The 8,326-nt window shown below is 38.0% G+C and overlaps 1 pseudogene; it reads left to right on the plus strand.

The window, feature by feature from the left end:
• The first annotated feature begins 5,068 nt into the window (after nt 1-5,068).
• Nucleotides 5,069-5,790, plus strand: LOC134380923 (DNA-directed RNA polymerase III subunit RPC6-like; annotated as a pseudogene).
• The last annotated feature ends 2,536 nt before the right edge of the window (nt 5,791-8,326 follow it).

Raw genomic sequence — 8,326 nt, forward strand, 5'->3', positions numbered from 1 at the left:
TACTTTAATATTTTTTTGAATGTTAAAAAACAAAAAAAGAAATACTGCAAAGTTTAGCAAGAGCCAATAGAAACAAAAAGCGCTTTTACTGGTCACCTAAACCATTCCTCTCTCTTAAAATAAAATTATACATAATTTACTTCAGATGTGTAATGTGAAAAAGGGAATTTCACAGTTGTCCTATTTTGCCTTGTTATTCATCCCAAACAGGACAACGTAGCTCACACTAATGTTGTGTCTGTGCTCCCCAGCAGGAGGCCTATGTAAAATCAGATGAACTTCAGATTGCTCTGCTTACAGACAGTTGCTTCCACAGGCAGAGGGGCAGTTTCCCAGGTTAATTGCAGAGAATGCTGGTGGCGGGCACATTTCAACTGAATATTTGGGAGGGAAAATGTGAGAGTAAGAGCCACACCCTGAGCTGAGAGAGCTGGTATTGACTGGCAGGGACAAATGTTACCCAGCACTTCTGAATTCTGGATTGCTGCTTCTATGTCTCTGTCTCTTGGTGAGTCTCTCTCCCCTTCGATGGTTCTATTTGTCATTCTTTTCAAAGTTAAACACCTTCTACTCTTTTCTAGTCATTTGTAGGCATTTAGATTGTTTAACTTTCTAAATCGACTGACCTATTTCCTCATATGCTGGGTGCCTCCAAGAGCTGGATAAACAGATGACTTGGCAAATTTGAGAATGGGGTTTTCAAAAGGTCTGCCCGATCGATTTACCAGATCAATTCTAGCTCATCTCACTGAACTTGGGCTGTTGCCCTCATCCTTAGAGGGAAAGGCACTAGTGTGTAGTGCTTAAGTTCATAGACTCAGGGCTTGAGTTTGAATCCTAGTCACTTTCTAGCTCTGTGTCCTTAGGCAAATTACTTAACTCTTCTGTGCCTCGGTTTCTCCATTTGTAAAATGGAGTTCATAATGCTACCAATATCAGTGGATAATCGTATTAAGTGCGTCAATGTGTATAATATTTTTAGAATACCCCCTGGCATATATAAGCACTCAAACAGTGTTAGCTACTTTTTATTGTCCTTGCGTCTGTCTCCCTGAAGACTTAAATGATTCCAACCCAGTGGGAAATATGGCTCCTTATGGCAGCCATGGCTCCCTCTCCATAGCATTGGAGATTTTTTGCAGGGCAGGAGGGAAGCATGGTCTAAAGACACACTCCCCAGGGGGTCATTGTGAAGCAAGGAAAGTCTAGTGGATGCTTCTCTCTTTTCCCATTCCCATGGTGGTGACTACTAGCAAATTCTAGGGAAAATTAAAAATAATTTTTCATCGATGCATTTTGGGTACCTTTATTCTGTCTACTCCATTATTTAGAAATGGCTGAAAGTAAGATAATGCACAACAGGTAGAGGTTTATTTTTCTCACAACCAAGGGAATCTAGAATATTGGTGCAATTGCTCAACAGCATCAGGGCTGTGACTCTGTGATTCTTGTGGCCTTTTCCTCATGTTTGTTACCTCATTGTCTGTCCTCTACTGTCTGAGAAAGCAAAATCTTTCCCAGAACTACCTTCCCTCCTTCCCTCCCTTCACATCCAGGAACTTTCTGCTTAAGTCTCATTGGCTAGTACTGAGGCAACTGCAAGTCCCAAATGCAAGGGAGGCTGGAAAAGTGGGGAACAGGGTTGTCAAAATTGATTTGAACAGATCATGATCCCTTATTTGGAACTGGGCACTGAGTCTGGGCATTCTCAGGAATGTGTTTGCCAAGAAAGCCGGGGGAGGGATGGGCATTGGCCAGGTCATTATTAATGTCTTCTATGTCAGCATTCATAGTTACTGTTCTTGCCTGTCTCCTGGGTAACACTTTTACTTGAATTCTCTTCATTATTAATCAAAACAGACTTATAAGTAGGTACCCCCTTTTACAGTGGAGAAAAATGCGGCAACTAACAGGTGGTGGAGACAGGATTCAAACTCGGGCCCTCTGATGTCATGCTGGAGCTCTCACCCACATACCCATGATGGTTATAGTGGATCTAGAGGAAGAGTGACTATCTGGCACCACCTTGGGAAAAGGAAAAGTGGCTTGTCAGGCTCATTACTGGCGAGAAGCACCTTTGGAGTCTTCTATGTGAGAATTCTGAACCAAGAATTGCTTGTCATCCCAAGTGACAAGTGAAACACAGCCTCTCTTCTGGGCCCCTAGACCCATTTTTCCCTGTGCCCATTTGAGGAATTCTATCTTGATCTATTGTGTCCTTCTACCAGGGATCTATTTTTCTGTCAATTTATGGCAAGTCTCAGTAAAATGTAACTTCTACAGTGTGGGTGACCCTGGACATTCCTTGACTTGTGGCAATTACCCTTATGTAATGAAATCTTTTCAAGAAACACACACAATCAGCGTACCTCCTTTTGGTGTAGGGAGTTCACAGTTCACTGAAGAAACTATCGCATATTTTCCACTCCAATTGCACTTACACCTGGTTTGAGACCTAATTATGCCATCAGCTCAGGCCCATATGTCTGGCTGTGCAGCTGTGGGGAGAGTTGGTGCTGTGCTCACTTGGAGGGAATTTAGCAGGACTCTCACAGAGAATATCAAGAAGCTCCTTGTCTAGACTAGAGAAATGATAGGGCTTCTCTTTCCTTACCTCTGTTTTTCTGGGAAGGGGTAGGCCTGACATACACCACGGTAAGTGCAGTAGACTATGATACTCTAGCATCTGTCGGTTTGTATTGGGGAAGAAGACACTCTTTCCCTTAAATGCCTCCCTCCCCAACTTTCACCAGATGATGAGACATCAATGCAGAGATAGTAGAAATATGAAAATCTAAGAAAATATGATACCACCAAAAGAACACAGTAATTCTCAAATACCAGACCCTATAGGGCAGGAAACCTTGAAATGACTGAACAGGAATTCTGAGCAACAATATTAGGAAACTCACCGAGATACGAGCAACACATACTCTTAACAGTGGTTGTTCTCCTTTCCAATCTTCAACACAGAAATGAAAAGCCATCTGCACACCTGAAAAGTTGTTAGCACCTCAATGTCAGTATTAGCTGGTATCCTCATAAACTCTCAGCATCGGGGAAAGTGTCAAGACAACGATGGACACCTTAATGTCTCCCTTTATAGCAAGGGCCAGCACATTTTTTCTGTAAAGAGCTAGATAGTAAATATTTTAGACTTTGCTGGTCACATGCTTTCTGTTGCAAATACTCAACTCTGACGGTAGCACAAAAGCAACCAATCGACAATATATAAATGAATGAGCATGGCTGTGTTCCAATAAAACTTGTGGACCCTGAAATTTGAATTTCATATAAGTTTCGCATGTTACAAAATATTCTTCTTATTCTTTTTCCCCCAACTATTTAAAAATGAAAAAAAAATTATTCTTATATCACAGATCATACAGAAACAGGCAGTGCACTAGATTTGGTCTGTGGGCTGATGCTTGTTGACCCCTGCTCTAAATCACCTCTACCTGATAAGATCTTCTGTGATGATGAAGATGTTCTATAATTTTAGTGTTTGAAATGTGGCCAATGCAACTGAGGGGTTGCACTTTAAATTTTAATTAATTTAATTAATTTTGAATTTTATTTTATTTTATTTTATTTTTTTGTCCTTTTTGTGACCGGCACTCAGCCAGTGAGTGCACCGGCCAGTCCTATATAGGATCCGAACCCGTGGCGGGAGCGTCGCTGCGCTCCCAGCGCCGTACTCTCCCGAGTGCGCCACGGGCTCAGCCCTTGAATTTAATTTTTAATAGTTACCAATGACTAGTGGCTACTGTATTGGACAGACCTAGAATACTGCTTTTTATCTGACCGAGATTCAAAAACTACCAGTTTTTGTGTATTTTAGATAGGAATTTTAAATTCCTGTAAGAAAAAGTCTGGCTGGCCTAGTTAGGATAAAATCACATAATAGATGCTTGACTTCCAGGAGCCCTATTATTGGTTGGGGTCAAGTGGGGATTTCCTGCAGAAGAGAGCCTGAATATACAACCCAACAGAAATTTGCTACAATTTCCTGAAGTCTGCATTTTAAAAAGAGGTCCCTCATGAAAAGTAAGGGAGTGACTCTAAAATGAAACACTGTTAGTAGCATTGAAGTGGCAGAGAGATTTTGCAACTGTACCTCATTTTAGCACTCTTCAATTCATAATATAATGCTGACTTGCATAACCCTGGACCAGCCAGTGGACATAATTGTCCTTTTAAAATATGCTACAATATGTAGTCAATCAAGAAGCATGTCCTACACAGAATACTAGGCTCCTTCCAAAATGGTTTCAGATTTATTCTTCATCTTGTGGAAGTTCTTATACAGAGTGCTATATTTCAAAGAATTAAAATGAAATTTAATGCCCTCATCAAGAAGAAGATATAATTCTGTTACAGAAGGTACTTCAAGACCATATTATGAAAAAACAATTATTAATAAAAACCCTTATATTAATCAAAAAACAGCCTTAATTTCAGAAACTTCATGAAAATGTTTATTAATGTTCAGAGCCTTGGCCTAACAAATTCATGGCATTTTTTCCTGTGTAAGCTACTGGTTATTCTTAAAGTCTAGAGGGAATCCCATACTATGTCTGGAAACTTCTTTGTTTGTGTGATGCTTGTGGGAATGGATCCACATTAATTCAAAATGAGAAATCAAGTAAGGCCCCCACACTAAAAAGGTGGCATTTTATGTGAGATTTAAATGGTAAGAAGGTACAAGTCCAGAAGATTTCAGAGCAGAGATTTCCAGGAACAGTGACATGAGGGTACTAAAGTAGAAATGAGCACCTTTGTTAGAAGGGAAGGTGGCCACAGAGGTTGGAGTATAATGTACCGGAGGGCACTGAGAGGTGAATTCTGGACATGGTAAATGGTCAGATCATGAAGTAAGGCTTGTTAAACACTCAACAGAGATGCAGGAAGGTACTAATATTAGCCCACAATAAGCACAAGTTGTGTCACTTGAGTTTGAAGAGTCAGGACTGCTTCTTTATGGCTGAGTTGAAGGTGAAGGATTGGTCAATTGAAATAGAAAACAGGTTTACAGAATCATGTCCCTGGTTCCTCTCAAAGTATCACAAACTGAGTACTTTGGGATGAAATGCCTCATATAGAAGCTCAGCAGAGGCAGGTAGCTGTCCATAACCTGATGACCATGGTGAGTTGGACTTCTTTTGGTCTTCTATAGGGATTTAAAAAAAAAATCTCAAAATGCTGGTATATTAAAGGGTTCAGATAACCAAGAGAAACTCACATATCAAATCATAGAAGACATAGAGCTAAGGTATTTGATATAAAAACAATTTGCTCGGAACAGAAATCAACAAAAATTCTAAAAAACTTAGTAAGATAGCATCAAAACAAATCAAAACAAATTAGCCAAGCTTTGAAATCTATGGAGTTCCAAAGAAGCTGTACATGCAATATAATCTGCAGTCTGATTGCTTAACTGCTGGATCCTGGCACAGCAACCAGGGTTTTGAATCAGAATTTGTAGAGATGCTACAGCAGCAGTGTTTTAAATTTCTGTGAATGAAAGCAAAAATGGGGATTCCATGATACAGACGGACAATTCATTTGCTTCATTAGTAATGTGTAGAAATATATCTGTGAACAGGGAATTAGCAAGGAATTATTTTCATGGAAAACGTGGAAACCATTTTGAACACATTTACTTATGATGGGAAAGTGGAGATGACAATTGTTGCTACAAATGCAGGCACAATTGACAAAATGCAGACAGAATGTGACCCTGATGAACCTGCACAAAGCATCAATCCATCATACAGGCCACTTGCTTGAGGTCTCTACCCATGTTTGAGCTCTGGCACGAGTTAATGTGATATCACCATCAAATGTAATTTACATGATGGATTGGTAAGAATTTTAATAGAGGATTGTGAAGTTTATGAATATTTTGCACAAACACAGCAAGTGAAAGCAATTTGGGGGCAAATAGTTTAGTTGATTTTGGGCATCAAAGTTATTAGAAATAAAACTTTAGAGAGTATAGACTTGATGTTATAAAAATATCTATTTATGAAGATGAAAATTTTGTATTGCTACCAATTATAGTGCCTTAACAGTATGTCATACAGATAAGTGTTCTATACCCGAGAGATTTTATCAAGCTTGTAAGACTTTCTCATGGTTGCTCAAGGAAAGATAAGCCAACAAATGCATATTTGCCAAGAACTTTGACAAAGTGTAAAGCATGACAATGGCCAAGTTTTAAGTTGTTCATGAGGTAGTTAATTTTTACTTCTGACTGATCACAACCATTCTGTTTTGCTTTTAACCACAGCAGCAGCTTCTCAATGACACTGATAAGAATGTAAAGGTGATGGAGGTGGAGGTTTCCAGGACAGTGAATGCAGACTTGGGATGAGGGTATGGGGATCCACTTTCACACTCCATTACATCCTTTTATTTCGGAGATGTAATGAGAAATTAAAAAATAAGCCACTATACTTAATTCAAGCACAAATGACGATGTGGCCAAGGGTATAATATGTGTTTTCATTGCATATATATTACATATTCTTTCTCTAGAGAGAATATTTACACTGTACCTGCTTTGCTTTAAAATTTCTTGTAAGTTTCAAAATATAAAAAAACAAACCAAAAAACCCTGCTGTCGACAGCCAAGTGCCTGAACCTTACTCATTTCAGTTTTGCTTCTTCTAATTATTCATTTTTTTTTTTTGCAGCTGACTGGTCTATAGGTTCCCTCAGTCTCCTTCTTCCTTCGATGGTATAGCTGAAGAGGCTCACATCTTCTGGCACTGCAGTATTGGTCAGCTTTGCTGACCTCCCAGCAGATAAACTTGGCCCCTTCAACCTGAAGGGTAAGCACAGTTCTCAGGCATCTCTGAGTCCCAAAGGCAAGCCAGGGATGGAAAATTCTTTTCTGCAGTGTGGCAGGACGAAGCCCTAAATAGAATATATCTGTTCTAATGTTTAATAAAAATTGGCTTATTTGACAGTAAAATAACTTGATTTTAGAAAATGAACTTCTTTTCACAATTTTAGGCTGTCTCTTTTAGTACTATAACATAAAACTAAAAGTAAAGTATTAAGTTTGAAGATAGCACCTGAGAGATGAATTATGCTTAAAATAACTGTTCAAGGAGAGTAGAAGTAGTTTGAAGTCCAGGCATTTATAATTCCCTACTTTCTGCTAAAGGAGGATTCTGCCAGGAATACCTAATGACATAAAGAAAGGGACGGAAGGCTTTCTTCAGATCTCTGAGGAGTTATTTTCTGGTAACCAGTTCATGTCCTATTCTATTCTTGTAATCTTTTTTAACAAATGAGAACACATTTTCTTTTCACCTTTTGGACCCAGAGAAATTTGATGTCCCAAATATTGATTTTTTAATGTAATTGCAATTTTATTTGATGAAACTTCAAGCAAATGGGAGTAATAGTCCTGTATGTCAATTCAAATGTATACCTATTAAAAGAATTGATGATTTGTACACCTATGTGTACATAGAAATACTATTTTGGATTATAATGGCTTTAGATTTCTTCTTTGGAAAGATCATCAATTATTTAAGTTTGGAATGCAGCCCTCCAGGGGACAATGTACTCTATAAGGGGCTGAGATTTTCACCTATACCTAGCAATTTGTCAAATGTTCACTTCACTTAGCATTAATATTTATTGATAATTTTTATAATCTCTAGTTATTATGTTGGATCTTTCTGATCACTTTTTTCTTTTAATACTTCTACGTTCAAATGTAAATTAGTGATTGCTTGCCAATTTAAAGAGTTGTTTACGAACCTTTAAATATGCATTTTTAAACACCCTTGGCTAGTTTTAATGTCTTTGTTGTATGAGTTTGTGAAGTTCTTCCTAAGTAGCCACAATACAAGGATAATGCATTTAAAAACTGCCTTAAATACACAAACTGTTCAGTTTAAAGCTACCTAAATCATCTTGGGTTCAATTATGTTTATTCCATCTGTTTTTATCATCTGCTGTTACAATCATTTATCATTTCTACGTGGTATTAAAATTTAAATGAATCAAGAGAGGAAGCACATCTGTGGGCTGTTAGTTAATAAAACTACATTCAGCAAGTGAACTAAGTCATAATAATTAATTAAATTTCACTGCCCATATATGCTTGTAATTGTATATTTAGTGTGCATTTGCATAATCACATAATGAGATCTATATGATTCATACTCTGCTGAGCATAATCTTGATGCACAAATTACCAATTCAAAACTAGAGGTACTTATTAAAAAAGATATCACAGAGACATTTTAATTTTTTCAGGACATGATGTAGAGAAAGTAAATAAGAAAAAAAATACTTTAAAAAT

This window comes from Cynocephalus volans, chromosome 6, assembly GCF_027409185.1.
Source record: "Cynocephalus volans isolate mCynVol1 chromosome 6, mCynVol1.pri, whole genome shotgun sequence".
Classification (NCBI taxonomy): domain Eukaryota; kingdom Metazoa; phylum Chordata; class Mammalia; order Dermoptera; family Cynocephalidae; genus Cynocephalus; species Cynocephalus volans.